The sequence below is a fragment of the Mandrillus leucophaeus genome, unplaced genomic scaffold (assembly GCF_000951045.1).
Source record: "Mandrillus leucophaeus isolate KB7577 unplaced genomic scaffold, Mleu.le_1.0 Scaffold110, whole genome shotgun sequence".
Taxonomy (NCBI): Eukaryota; Metazoa; Chordata; class Mammalia; order Primates; family Cercopithecidae; genus Mandrillus; species Mandrillus leucophaeus.
Window position 1 is genome coordinate 3,583,106 of NW_012099210.1, and position 16,005 is coordinate 3,599,110.

General features: G+C 39.7%; 1 protein-coding gene and 1 pseudogene across 1 annotated transcript in view; both read right to left on the reverse strand.

Moving 5' to 3' along the window:
* Positions 1–16,005, reverse strand: part of UPP2 (uridine phosphorylase 2) — a 147,489-nt gene that overhangs the window by 59,563 nt on the left and 71,921 nt on the right. The gene's annotated exons all lie outside the window — the stretch shown is intronic.
* LOC105548118 lies at positions 2,978–3,502 on the reverse strand (annotated as a pseudogene).

Genomic DNA, 16,005 nt, shown 5'->3' on the forward strand with positions numbered 1-16,005 from the left:
GGATCACGAGGTCAGGAGATCGAGACCATCCTGGCTAACACGGTGAAACCCCGTCTCTACTAAAAATACAAAAAATTAGCCGGGCGTGCTGGCGGGCAGCTGTAGTCCCAGCTACTTGGGAGGCTGAGGCAGGAGAATGATGTGAACCCAGGAGGCGGAGCTTGCAGTGAGCTGAGATTGTGCAACTGCACTCCAGCCTGGGCGACAGAGCGAGACTCCATCTGAAAAAAAAAAAAAAAAATTGAGTTTGAATGCTTTAAGGAAGACCATACCTGTTCTATTTATTACAGTCCTCAGTAACTCCATAGGATCTTAAGCTCAGCAGCAAACTTCATACACATATATGCTGGGCCCACATAAGCATCTGAGCACGTGATCCTTAACCATTTAACCATTTCATTTTACAGGTGAGGAAACAGCATGCTTAAATGACTACTTCTGCCTCTACCCCCATCTCTGTCATAGTCACACAAAACAGGGGGGAGGTAATACAAAAACCTGCCTTTAGTGATGATTTTTCTCAAACGTTTGCTTTGAATCTGGGCTGTTTGTATTGCACAGATTTTGCTCATTTACATAAAATCGGGATCATTGGAGTAAATATATTCAGGTAATTCTCTGAGGCAAGAAAATAACCAAACACTTACCCAGACTTGTTTCTTCTTGGGTTAACTAGCCTGATATTACATATGCCTTAATGTAAAATCCCATTCAAAATCTCCTAAAACAAAACCAGCACTTCACAATTTGTAATTAGTACTACAAGAACAATTTAATTGATTCTCCTATTCTCCCTTCTCTTGCATTTTCAGAGCCATTACTTTCCATCTGATGAGCTTGTAGAGCTTTCTATCACTTCACCAGAATGGGAAATCTATGCTATTTTCATTAAGTAACTAAATGTTAGGCCATGTCCAATTCTTAAATAATTTCACACTCTTGGCAAGGGGGGGAAAAGATTATTCCAAGTTATTTCAAAGTGTTTACAGAATTGCTAATAATAATAACAGTAGCAATGCCTTACTAATGCAGAATACTTTATGGTTTATACATATGTATAATATGTAGTATATGTGACATAATATTATAGATAAAATATATATAATTTCATTTGAAATAACTCTTTAGAAATTTTACTTGCTAGACCAGTTTTATTGCAACTTAAAGATGCTAAGGTGAAAAATAATTTGAAAACATTTTAGTTCATTCCAAACAGAAACATAAGCCTAATTATGTTATTTAAAAATAAAGGACACCTCCACACATTGACAACTACTGAAATTTTAGGTAAATAAGTAAGTTTCAGAAATTATTCTGGGGCACAGTGTTTGTAAACAAGTAAAAAATGGGCATGGTAAAAACTTGGAATCTGGCAATCTGAACACATCGATTTGTAAATCTTCTCTGCCCATAATGGGTCACGTTCATCTTCTCAAAGTTTTGGTTTTTCAATCCCTGATGCAGGTAGGATTCCATATTCCTTTACAACTTTTGTTTCTCCCTCTCCCCACAAAGGCAGTGAAGAGGAATTCCCTATCTCCTTCACCTCATTTGTCTTTCTTTGTCTTTACTCCTGATAGGGAAGGAGTTCAGTCTGTTTTCTTTTTCTCTCTCTTTTTTTTTTTTTTTTTTTTGTTTTTTGTTTTTTGATGATAAATGCATTTCACTATTTATTTAGATGTTTAAGCTCTCACATTAAGTTTTTACAAGCTGAGGGACACTGACAAATTATTTCTCCCATAGAACTAAAGCCACACATCCCCAGACAGTATAAATATATGGTTGAACTAACCTTAATATACATCACTATTTCATCAATTACATAATAAAACAAATTATCAAGTATCCAAATATTAAGTTACACAGCTCGAAAGGCATATAAAATATTAGATGTCTGCTCAGTTTATTAGCAGAAACCCACTTCTTTTTTTGCAAGAAAGGTTAGGAAGAGAAGGAAATAAAAAATCACTTTCAAACAAAAATAAGTTGGTAAACAACTTCTGATAAATATGGAAAAAATTACAAGAATTTCAGAAATTTTATGATTAAGAATTGTTTTAGCTACAGTAACAAATCATCTCTACCTTTAAAAAATATTTTACTAAATTAAAGGGCATATCCCACATGCTCTGCACAAGACCATGGCAATATTTTGCTAAAAATAATGAATAGCCCCCTCCCATTCTTTTCTCAGGCCTTCCCTGTGAAGTTGCACCTCAGATTGCAAACATTAAATTAACTGTAAGGCCTTTCTGTCTGAAGACATTAAAGACATGTGCTTCTATACAATGTAGATTTTTTAAATGGAGGTTTTTCATAACAGCACAAAGTAAGATTTATTGAAACACATTAAGTAATCACTGTAAGACTTGGTTAAAAAAAAAAAAAAAAAAAAAGAATCAATGGTTAAGCAAACCTGATACATGCGAGTATGAAAGAGAGCAGGCAAGTCACCACGTAGGCCCTACTTTCTTTCTTTCTTTTTTTTTTTTTTTTTGGCCCTACTTTCAATGTTTGAAATGATTGAAGGAATAAACTACATAAGGTCTAGAGTGTTCATAGTTCCTAGGATTTTAGTTCTGTATGGTACTAAAAATATACAAATATTGTGCCAGGTGGCACCTAATCCTCCTAATTTTCTTATATATTGATAAGATTCTGGCGTGGGAATAGATTTAAACAACACATAACTCAATACGGCATGATTTCAGGAAAGGTCAATTGGTACAAATGACAAGCATATTTTAAATGCTAACAGCAAGAATCTTTTGACAAGTGTCCAAATAGGTTCACTGTAACCCAAACACAGAGGTTGCCAAATCTATCTAGCTTGTGGCCTGGTAAAACTGCCTTTCAATACTCCTATGGAAGCTACATTAGACTTGATCACTAAGCCAACATGTTGGCTAATATGTCTAACAAATCAGGTCCTATCTCAAGTTCCACTTCCAAGGCAGTAGCATCAGGGACCCCAGTTTTATTGACTGCAACAGTTGTATCTATGACCACTGGAGTCTTTGAAGCGAAGCCACATCTTTAGGACAATACTTCTCCAAATACAAAAGTTACTTGCTGTTAAAAGCTCGACGCTGCTTTTGTCTTATGAATTGTACTGCATCTTCATCTTTCATTTTGCCTTCAAGTAATGCTAGGGCAACAAGTACTGGAGCTCTCCCAAGGTCTGCAATGCAATGAACAGCAGTACCACAACCAGGTTCTTTATGAAACTTAAATTTTACAAGACTTAACCAGTTATCAACAATCTGGTTGGATGGTGGTGCACCATCATCAAAAGGCCAATCGAGAACATGGATACCTTCTTTCTCCAGAAGAGCAGTGTCATAAGTTGCTTCACATACTCTTATCTATTGTGAAAACTCCATACTTCTTAAGTTCCTCTATAAATTTGTTTAAGGTCACATTGGTTGGATTGTGTGTAGTAAGAAATCCTCATGTTCTTGTATGTGACTTCCACAGGAACTGGGTGGTTCATTCTAGTCATGTTAATTTAGTTAAAGGACACTCAATAGGGTTATGAAAGAATTTTAAAAGTTGAATATAGAAATGATGCAAAGAAACTGAAGTCTACTTCAATATACTCCACTTGAAATTCTCTGTGCTTTGAGTATGAAGTTGTAAGTAATGATAAATGAAACTAACCTCCTAACAAGAAGTGGCAATTCTTCAATCCAGTAATACCGAGGCAACAGAAAGGAAATGCACTGAGGTTTACCCCATCCAGGTCAGAACTCTTGTAAAATGCCCTGTGGGTTTCAATACAACACTTCTGTGTCCAGGACAACCACTCTTTTGGGTGCCTCTTGGTGGAGTAGTAATGAATTTCTACAGTTTCCTTGTTTGCATAGAGGTCGTGCTGTGCCTGGCAGTAATCTCCACTGCCCTTCAGAAACTCCATAAATGTGTGACCAAGAACACCACAGAACTGAGGAATGTGTTTATGCATTGAAAATGGTGGCCTACTGCGTCAATCTCACTGGGAGCTGCAGACCAGAGCTGTTCCTATTCAGAAGTATCGCACTACCTGACTTCAAACTATATGACAAGGATACAGTAACCAAAACAGCATGGTACTGGTACCAAAACAAATATATAGACCAATGGAACAGAAAAGAGGCCTCAGAAATAACACCACACATCTACAACCATCTGATCTTTGACAAACCTGACACAAAAAAGCAATGGGGAAAAGATTCCCTATTTAATAAATGGTGTTGAGGAAAAACTGGCTAGCCATATGCAGAAAACTGAAACTGGACCCCTTCGTTACACCTTATACAAAAATCAACTCAAGATGTATCAAAGACTTAAACGTAAGACCTAGGACCATAAAAATCCTAGAAGAAAACTTGGGCAATACCATTCAGGTTGTAGGCATGGGCAAAGACTCCATGACTAAAACACCAAAATCAATGGCAACAAAAGCCAAAATTGACAAATGGGATCTAATTAAACTAAAGAGCTTCTGCACAGCAAAAGAAACTATCATCAGAGTAAACAGGCAACCTACAGAATGGGAGAAAATTTTTGCAATCTATCCATCTGACAAAGGGTTAATATCCACAATCTGCAAAGAACTTAAATAAATTTACAAGAAAAAACAACCCCATCAAAAAGTGGGCAAAGGATCTGAATAGACACTTCTCAAAAGAATAATTTATGTGGCTAACAAACATATGAAAAAAATGCTCATCATCACTGGTCATTAGAGAAATTCAAATCAAAACCACAGTGAGATACCATCTCACACCAGTTAGAATGCTGATCATTAAAAAGTCAGCAAACAACAAATGCTGGATATGGAGAAATAGGAACACTTTTACACTGTTGGTGGGAGTGTAAATTAGTTCAACCATGGTGGAAGACAGTGTGGCGATTCCTCAAGGATCTAGAACTAGAACTACCATTTGACCCAGCAACCCCATTACTTTGTATATACTGAAAGGATTACAAATCATTCTACTATAAAGACACATGCACACATATGTTTATTGTGGCACTGTTCACAATAGCAAAGATTTGGAACCAACCCAAATGTCCATCAATAATAGACTGGATAAAGAAAATTGGCATATATACACCATGGAATACTATGCAGCCATAAAAAGGATGAGTTTATGTCCTTTGCAGGGACATAGATGAATCTGGAAACCATCATTCTCAGCAGACTATCACAAGAACAGAAAACCAAAAAAAAAAATTAAACAAAAAAACCCCACATGTTCTCACTCATAAGTGGCAGTTGAACAATGAGAACACACGGACACAGGGAGGGGAACATCACACACCAAGACCCGTCGGGGGATGGGGGGCTAAGGGAGGGATAACATTAGGAGAAATACCTAACGTAGGTGATGGGCTGATGGGTGCAGCAAACCACCACAGCACATGTATACCTGTGCAACAAAACTGCACGTTCTGCACATGTACCCCAGAACTTAAAGTATAATAATCCTACAGCTGGCCTAATCCTACAGCTGGTTCCCAGGCAGTGGTGGCAGGGGCTGCAGGGCAGGAGGCAGAGATGGTCGTCACCAGATGGCGGCGGCCATGTTGCAAGCAGCCAAGGGGTACACCAGACTCTACCATGCGGTGAGTGGCTCCTGGTTTGTCTTCAGACATCAAAGTTACACTAGAAGGTATAATCTTGATTCTTTTACTTATTCAAAAATATTTGAGTACCTACTTTCTGTCAGGCACTGCTCTGTGTAATAAGAATATAGCAATGAATCAAATAGAATTCCTGCTGTCATGTAGTCTATATTGTAAAGAGGGAGACAGAACATGAGCTCATCAGGTAATCGCAGAGTTTGTCAGGTGATGAAGTGCTCTGGGGAAAAGTAAAGCAGGGAAAGAGGACAGGTGAGTGATGTGGACCTAAATGAGGTAATCAAGAATGGCTCTCCAGAAAAGGTAATTGTTCAGAAAAAAAAAAAATTTAAATCATTCAAGAAAAAGCTATGCTTATATCGCAAGTATTCCCTCTACAACTGCTGAAATCAGACTCAAAGGGATGATTGTGAAACTATTTGTCAGCTTGGGGATGCAGGGGAAGAACAGAAAAGGGGGGCGGGGGAGCAGAATGTGTTCTTCCTAACAGTGGATTAAGTGCTTGAAACGTATCACATACCCAACAAATGTGCAATGAATCTGAGCATAGTCAAGCTTCACACCTCTCATAAATCGAGGTAATGCAGCAGTCCTATCAAGAACAGTATTTTGGAATGCCAGTATGATGGATCTCCCTTATAGTTCAGCTGGTTTCTATCTCTGCACCTCATCCATCGGATAGTCCTCTGACGGGAAAAGAACCAGTGTCATCGTGGAGGAAGATAGAGCATCTTATAAGGGAAGTCCTAGCCACATGAGAAAGGAGGGAATTCCTGCCCTCCTAGACCCAAAGGATAGTGTAAAAAGGAGAGTACTACAAAGTTCTCTCTTTGTGTCCTATCCTTGAGTCAAACACTGGGGTAGGGTAGATAGTGCTGCACATTTAACCTTTGCTAGATATGGGAGAATCTGGAACATCAGGGTTTAATAGCATGTTTTCCCCACTGTGTCTGAGGAAAGATGCAAACCCCTGGTTAAAAACCTTGCACGTGGATACATGTCCCAGGAGCAGTAATAGAGAAATGGCCAGGGAGAAGACCCAAAGGTAGAATTCCTGGCTCCTCAAGGCTCATTCAGTGTCTAGAACTACACTGTCCAATGTGGTAGCCACTGGCCACACAGGCTCCTTAAATTTAAAGTAATCGAGATTAAATATAATTTAAAATGTGTTTTCTTAGTTGCATTAGCCACATTTCAAGTGCTCAATAACTATGTATGGCTCAAGACTACTGCATTGTACAGCACAAAGAAAGAATGTCTCCATCATCATAGAAAGTTCTATTAGAGAGCAGTAGTCAGCAAACCTTTCCGTAAAGGGCTAACCAGTAAATATGTTTGGCTTTGTGGACAAGAAAGTCTCTGTCACAATTATTCAATACTATTGTTTTAGCATAAAAGCAGCTGTAGTCTGTATGTATATAAACAAGTATGGCCATATTCCAATAAAACTTTATTTTAAAAAACAGGCTTTGGTCTGAGGGATGCAACGTGCCTGTCCCTGGGAGAGAGGAGCCAAAAGTTCCCACATGCCTCAGTAAAGGGACAGAAGCCAGTGAAAGAATCAGTGAGCTACTGGAGGCCTGGGCTAGGGCCAAATTGTGACCCAGAGGTGATATGGGTCCAGGTACAACTCAGACATATAGGCCAAAGGCCAGACCACAAACCTGCACCCAGATTCAAGGCCATCCTGAGAAGGAGCAGAAAGAGAGGAAAGAAATTCAAAAGACCAACCCCAAATAATCGAAATGATCTAGAAGAAACTGTTTAAATGGAAGAGACAGTGATACTGTCTGTTGGCAGATGTAGGTGGCCCCGCCCACGGTGCCAGTCCCACCACTCCCCATATCCCTAACCCCCTGAGGGAGTAGGAGCTCAGGAGGAAGTTTAAATCTATTATTTTTAGCCGGGCGCGGTGGCTCAAGTCTGTAATCCCAGCACTTTGGGAGGCCGAGGCGGGTGGATCACGAGGTCAGGAGATCGAGACCATCCTGGCTAACATGGTGAAACCCCCTCTCTACTAAAAATACAAAAAACTAGCCGGGCGTGGTGGCGGGCGCCTGTAGTCCCAGCTACTCGGAGGCTGAGCCAGGAGAATGACGTAAACCCGGGAGGCGGAGCTTGCAGTGAGCCGAGATCGCGCCGCTGCACTCCAGCCTGGGTGACACAGCGAGACTCCGTCTCAAAAAAAAAAAAAAAAAAATCTATTATTTTTAAAAAATAAGCTAGTTTCCTTGACTCTCCAAGTTACAGTAAAAATAAAAAGTCAGTGCTGTTACACAGTGTTTTCTCAAATATATATAAAGACACTTTAGAAAGGAAATCTTTGCACTCTTTCTAGGAGCACTGATTTGGGCTAATTCATCCTCTACAGCCCCTCCAGGGCCTCCTTGTGACTGAGGATATACACTAAGGCCTTGTGTGAGGGGAACACTAGTATGGAGGGAGAAAATCTGGGCTCTAGCTGTGTGACTTATACTAAACCTCTAGCCACTATGGGCTTCAGTGACCTTATCTGCCATATGGGGAGACAGATCAAATGACTCCTAAGTTCTTATTCAGTTCAGAAATAATATTTTATGATTCATCTGAAAGAAATCTGGCTGGGGTTGTGCCCTGTTGTTATAATTAACATAGTTAGCCTGATCACATGTTAATGGATTAAATCTTGGCTTTACTATTAAGATAAAACTGAATAAGCTAAGTTTCTTTGAGTTCACTGAAAAGTTCTGATATTTAATACTTGGATAGTTGTAAGGACATGCTATCACTCAAACTATATCAGTTGTCTCAGGCTGCCATACTAAATGCCATAGATTGGGTGGCTTAAAGAACAAACATTTATTTCTCACATTTCCAGAGGCTGGAAGTTGAAGATCAGGGTGCCAGCATAATTGGTTTCTGGTGAGGGCTCTCTTCCTGACTTGTAGACGGCCACCTTCTCACTGTGTCCTCACATGGCAGGGAGAGAGTGAGCTCTCTGGTGGCTCTTCTTTTAAGGGCACTAATCTCATTATGGGGCCCTACCCTCATGACTTCATCTAAATCTAATTACTTCCCTAAGGTTTCATCTCCAGATACTATCTCATTGGAAGTTAGGTCTTCAACACATGAATTTTGAGGGAACATAATTTAGTCCATAGCACAAACCTTCAAATTACTTTAAGGTAAGATGCTGACCTCTTGGAATTTTGCAATCTACTCATGGACAAAACAAAAGAAGATGTGTTTCTCATCAGCAAGAAATTTTTGAGAAAGGAATATCAAATTGTGTCCCACCTTTCTGATATTCAAAGCAGAGGCAGGATGGGAGGATGACTGTCTCAATTACCCATTATCATAATAACTAACATTTACTTGACAACTTACTGTGCACCAGACACTCCTTGAAGTGCTTTACATGTATCATCTCATTTAACTCTACAATAACCTAAAGTGATAGCCTTTATTACTAGACCTATTGTAGAGATGAAGACACACTAATACTTGGAAAGCCTTAGTAGCTTTCATACAGTGTCATAAATAATGAGACTGAGTCCAGATAGAAAACTCAGTAGACTGACTCCAGAGCCTGCCCTCCTAATCACCATGATCTACAGCCTTCAGGTTGGACACAAGTCATGGGAAGAGTGCCTGTGTGCATGCCTTACACACACACATGTGCGTGCACATGCATATACATAAATCAGATGTGCTTGAAAAAGGTTGCATGCATTTAATGTATTCATAATATGTGTTAATTAATGTGTTAATGCCTATAAGTTATTCACAGTCTATGATGGACTTCTTTAACCAACTAAGCAAAATGCATTCTCCCAACATCTTGATGAGATCAGAATCCCAGAAAATGGGAATTTTGATGAGTGGTGAAGAACAAGAAGATATTTTGAACTGGGGCCCTTGAAGGATGAAAGGTCTAGATAGAACATTGAACTTAGAAGCCATAAACAGCTAGGGTATGAGACAAAGGCTCAAGTGCTTGATAAGAGGAAAAGGATGGAAAAAAGGAGGAAGCCCTACTGGGGTGAGAACTACGGCAAGTGAGGTGTTCCCACTTCAGAGCTCTGTGTGCCAGATGCCGTACAAATTCTCCCCGCAATAATCTGTAGTCTGTACACAGCCTCCCTAGGACAAATCACTTTTACCCTTTTGCCCAAGATGACCAAAGTCAAGTCATTAAGACCTCTTTTTGTGCCAGCAAGATGCTTAAGTTTGGTCATTCCTGGCTGCCAAGATATGACGTATGACTTATGTTAAAATGTGACTGCATGTGGAACAACATTCAGAGGAAGCTCAGAAAATTCAATGGTTGAGTTTAAAGACAAGAGCCTAGTTCAGTGACAGAATGGATGTGCAACCAGTCATCCTAGCCATCAATTTAAATGGCCACATAATTTGAAAGACTGACAGTCATTAGTGTTCAGTATGAAGCTATCTGAGGCACTAGCTTGGTTACCTGATGGTCAAGTTCACTAGATGGCTAGAGCTGGGCAGCAAGGTCTGTAAGTGCAGAGATTCCCTACCATATGTTTCTGCATCATGCTTGGACTTCTTGAAGATATCTATGATCTCAGACTCCGAAGTCACAATCAACTAGATAGTTGTTCTTCGAAAGTGGGGCAGGCAATGGAACATGGATATCTTTAGTCAATTCTCGAAGACCTCCTCAATGGCTGAGAATCAGTAGCTTAGCTAATAACAAAGCCCTTTGTTTTGACCTCTCAGCTGACTTTGGGACCTTCTGTGCTTGTCCTCTTCATATCCCTGCACTCATCTCTCTTCACCTTAACCACTCGAATCTCTAACGAGGAAATCTTTGCTTGACTTGGGCAATTCCCTGCCTTCCTTTTTCATGGGCATTGTGCCTACAACTCTCTTCTCCCTCTCAGCTTCCCGAACCATTCATTTTCCTTATTTAAAAGCTTTTTATTGCCCAAATATTGGTGTCTAATATCTTTCTCTGATAAAAGGAACCAGGGTTCCATCAAAACAAATGGCTGATTTTAGGACTGGGTAGGAAATATACAAGTCTGGAGCATCTTATAGTACCAGAAAATATGGAAGTGCTTGAAAAAGAAATTGATGGGATGTATTAGTCTGCTAGGGCTGTCTTAAGAAAAAATACCACAGACTGGATGGCTTGAATAATAGAACTTTATTTTCTTATGACTCAGGAGGCTAGAAGTCCAAGATCAAGGTAATGTCAAGGGATTGGTTTCTGGAGCGGCTTCTCTTCCTAGCTTGTAGGAGACCATCTTCTCATTGTGTCCTCACACGTCCTTTCCTCTGTGCATGCACGTGCACACACACACACACACACACACGCAGAGGCGGGAGAGAGAGAGAGACAGAAAAGAGGGAAAGCGTACGAGTATGCTCCCTTGCTCCTTTGTGTCTCTTCTGATTCTTCTTTTTTTTTTTTTTTTTTTTTGAAATGGAGTCTCGCTCTGTCACCCAGGCTGGCATGCAGTGGTGCCATCTCAGCTCACTGCAAGCTCCGCCTCCTGGGTTCAATCCATTCTCCTGCCTCAGCCTCTCAAGTAGCTGGGACTACAGGCACCTACCACCATGCCCAGCTAATTTTTTGTATTTTTAGTAGAGTTGGGGTTTCACCGTGTTAGCCAGGATGGTCTCAATCTCCTGACCTCGTGATCCGCCTGCCTCGGCCTCCCAAAGTGCTGGGATTACAGGCATGAGCCACCGCGCCCGGAAGCACACTAGTCCTATTGGATTAAGGCCCTAGCCTTATCACCTCATTTAACCTTTATTATCTACTTATAGGCCCTGTCTCCAAATACAGTCACATTGAAGTTTAGGGCTTCAACATATGGATTTCTGGAGGACACAATTCAATTCATAGCATGAGGTTATAAGCCACCCACTTTTACGAAAATTTTTAATGGCAGCGATAGAAAACTACTACAGCATCCTGGGACAACAAAAAAGAAGTTAAAAAAATAAAGAATCTGAATCATCTTTAGACTATACTTAATAATAAAAATTACGTTAAAAAACATAAAGAACCCGAATCAACTATAGACTATAGTTAATAATAATATATCACTATTGGATCATTAATTGAAACAAATGTACCATAGTATAATATAAGATATTAATAAAGGAAAAACTTGGTGTGGGGTAGGTGAGAACTCTGCACTAGCTTCTCAAAAGGACACAGGTGCCAACTGTAAGAGTTTCCACTGGCAATACTAGAATAATCTGAGCAACAAAATAGAGTAGTAATGGAACATAATCCAATGTATAAAATATCCATGAGGTCACACTGATATAAATACATGATTAAATAAATTAATAAATGCGGGGAAAGGGACAAATCTCCCACACAGATGAATTGCAAATAATTTATGTAGATCTTTCACCCTGAAGAGCAGGAGCCTAACTCCCCACTCCTTAGGTGCGGGCTGTGCATAGCGACTTCTTTCCAAAATGCACAATGTGGAAAGGGAGAAAAAAGAGTAACTTTACAGTAGAGAAACCTGACAAACACTACCTCGGCCAGGTGACCAAGGTCAACATCAACAGTGATAAATCTTGTTGACACTGTGTACCCTTGATAAGATGTGATGAAAATATCACTTTACCTCTGTGACCTTCCTGCCAGTAACACATAACCCTAGTGTTATCATAAGAAAACATCAGACACATTCCAAAAAACGGGACATCTTACAAAACACATATCCAGTAGTCTTCAATTTGTTGAGTCATCAGAAAATTAGGAAAATCTGAAAAACTGCCACAGCCAAGCAAAGTCTAAAGAGACATGACATAATGTGGTGTCTTGCATGAGATCTGTTATGGGTTAAATCATATCTCCTCTCACAAAAAAGATATGTTGACATTCTAACCCCCAGTACTTCAGAATACAACCTTAATTGAAAATAAGGTCATTGCAGTGTAACTAGTTAAGTTGGGATGCAGTCTAGAGTAGGGTAGGTCCTGAATCCAGTACGACAGCTGTCCTTATAAGAATCTCATGGCCATGTGAAGATACATGGAGAAGGCCACTTGACAGTGAAGGCAGGGATTGGAATTATGTAGCTGTAAGCCCTGGGAACCAGAGATTGCCAGCAGCCACCAGAAGCTAGGAGGAGAAAAGGAAGGGCTCTCCTATAGGTTTCAGAGGGAGTATAATCTTCCTGGCACCTTGGTTTTAGGCTTCTAGCCTCTAGGACAATACATTTCTGTTATTTTTAAGCCACCCAGTTTGTCAAAAATATTTACAGTGGTCATAGAAAATGAATACCGGATCCTGGAACAGAAAAAAGTAAGTAAACAAAATAAAGACATCTGAATCAACTCTAGACTGTAATTAATAATAATGTTTCCACTACTGGATCATTAATTGTAACAAGTGTACCATAGTGTAATATAAGATATTAATAATGGAGAAACTCGGTGTGGGGTGGATGGGAACTCTGCACTCAGTTCTCAATTTTTTAACAATGGAAAATTCTTTTTAGAATATGATATATTTTAAAAGAACCGTTTTTCTTATTTCAGCAATTGTTGAAATAAGGTCTCAATTTCTCAAAGCTTTGATTTTGAAACCATCTGCCTTTGTGTAGTTTATATCAAATGCATTCTAATTTTAAAGAATCAGGAACTTCTCCACAGAAAGCCATCATCCTAAAGGCATCATGCCTCCCAGTTTAGTCATGTCTCCTTCCTCTCCTCTCTTCACACATGAATCTTTTAGGTCTCGTTAACCCTCCATTCATTCACTCTATGCCAGGAAATGTGCCAGGGATGTAGGGTACAAAGTGACCTTGCCATCCAGGGAAGGAGACAGACACTAGAAATATCATCACACATAGAAATGCCAAGTCACCCTGTGACCTTTTAAGCTTGAATGACTGACTGTGAGGACAACACAATCTCCACCGTGAGTGGAATGCTTAGCTTAGAAAGAAACCAACACAGAGAGGCCCAGGGACATTGCTGGAAATGCTGGAGTTGGTTATACCTGAATTCCCTACCCTTCCTTGACATCATAGTTGCATGGCCTACTAAATACCCATTTTTAACTTAAAAATCACAACTTTCACAAATTATATAAAAGAGAAGTTCATCGTGTTATGGGAAACTTTTAGAGGGATATCACTTGGGGGTGTCAAGAAAGACAGCTCTGAGGATGTATATCCTTTAGGACATGATGCAAAGTGAACAAGCCAGTTACAAAAAAATACTGTATTATTTCACTTCTGTGAGGTACCTGCTATGATTTCAATGTCCCTTGCAAAATTCATGTTGAAACTTAATCCCCAGTGTAACAATATTGAGAGGCGGGGCTTTTAAGAGGTGATTGGATGGTGAGGGCTCTGCCCTTATGAATGGATTAATCCATTCATGGATTAATGGACTAATGTGTTATCCTGGGAAGGAAACTGGTGGCTTTATAAAAGAGACCCGAGCCAGCACCTTAGCATGCTCAGCCCCCTCGACATGTGATACCCTGCACCACCTTGGGACTCAGCAGAGAAAGCCCCCACCAACAATAAGGCTGTCGCCAGATGTGCCCCTTCAATGTTGGACTTTCCCACCTCCAGAATTGTAAGAAATTCCTATTCTTTATAAATTACCCGGTATTCTGTTATAAGCAACAGATAATGAACTAAGACAGTATCTGAGCAGTCAAACTAATAGAGACAGGAAGTAGAATGGTGGTTGTCAGGGGCTAGGGAGAGGGAAGTTTAGTCTAATGGGTACAGAGTTTCAGTTTTGCAAGATTAAAAGAAGTTGTGGAGATGGATGGTGGTGATAATTCACAACACTGTGAGTTTACTTAGTGCCACCAAATTGTATATACACTTAAAAATGGTTAAAATAACAAGTTTTATGTTTTGTGTATTTTATTGTAGTTTAAAACATTTTCAGTGGGAAAAAATTTGTTAGCTCAACATCATGTAGAAGTCATTGACTATTTACGGGGATGAGAAGAACCAATTAAAATACTAGTAGCAGATGTTTCTGGAAAAGGCAGTGAAAAAGCTGCAAAGCCCATCTCCCAACAAGCCCCTAGTACACGCCAGATTCTCACAAGTCACTGGCTTTGGGATGGTTTTCATGCATTTTCTTACTCTTTCCCATGTCCCACTACAGAAATTTCAGCACAATCTCCTATCATCAGAGGAAAATGACTTTCAATATACAAAGCCCATGATTCTCCAAGGGAACATAGAGAAATACATTAATTAGTTTCTCTCACTTCCTTCTTTCTCCGCATATTGCAAGGATTTTGTTCTCTTAAAAAAAAAAAAAAAAACTCAACCAACAAAACAAAAACATGAAAAAGTAAACCAGGCACTTATTAATTATTTATAAGCTATATTTTTCCCTTTTGCACTTTTTCTTTCTATTTATTTACTTTTCCTGGAGACACGGTCTCACTCTGTCAGCCAGGCTGGAGTGCAGTGGCGCCATCTAAGCTCATTGCAACCTCTCCCAGGTTCAATCCATTCTCATGCCTCAGTAGCTGAAACTATAGACGTGTGCCACCGTGCCCATCTAATATTTGTATTTTTAGTAGAGAGGGGGTTTCACCATGTTGGGCAGGCTGGTCTTGAACTCCTGACCTCAGGTGATACATCCGCCTCGGTCTCCTTTTGCACTTTTTCAAAAATGCAGACTTTTACTCAACACAGCTACTAATATTTTGCTGTAAGTCACTGAGAAATTGTGAAAATGCTTGTGACAGATAGCTACATTGTCCCATCAAACCTGGTAAAGAAAACCCTTTCTTTGGAATAACACTGCTTTAGTTTTTTCACTATTTACTTTTTGCAATTAAGAAGACCTATAATCTCTCTATGCCCCATTCTCCACATTTGAATTGTGGAAGATAAATTCCTCACACTTCTAGTAAATTATGGTAATGTGTGAGACATCCTGTGGCTAAAATACTTCAGATTCCCCGGAAAACCTAATCTATAGCTTCGTAAGATTATTTATAAACATGCTAACAATTCTGCCAAAGGTTAAGCATCTACTGTATGGATAATGATTTACCTAGAAATAAAAGCCCTATCCATCTGTCCATCCATCCATCCATTTGCTTGTTCTACAAATGGTTATAGAATGGTCCTGAATCCAGCCCTGTACATGGTACTGAGCTAGGCCTGTACAAGATACAAGCAATATGGTACGGGAGTTAGGCATTCAGACATTGGAGTCAGACTGCTTGAAATTGAACTCTGGGTAACTATGATCATGAGTCTTTCCAAATCTCAGCTTCCTTATCTAGAATGTGAGGGGAGTAATATGCCTGTTCCTTGAGAATTTGGGGTGTACTAAATGAGATAATGCATATAAAGTGCTTAGCACAGCAGCCAGCACATAATATAGCACCCGGTATATGTTAGG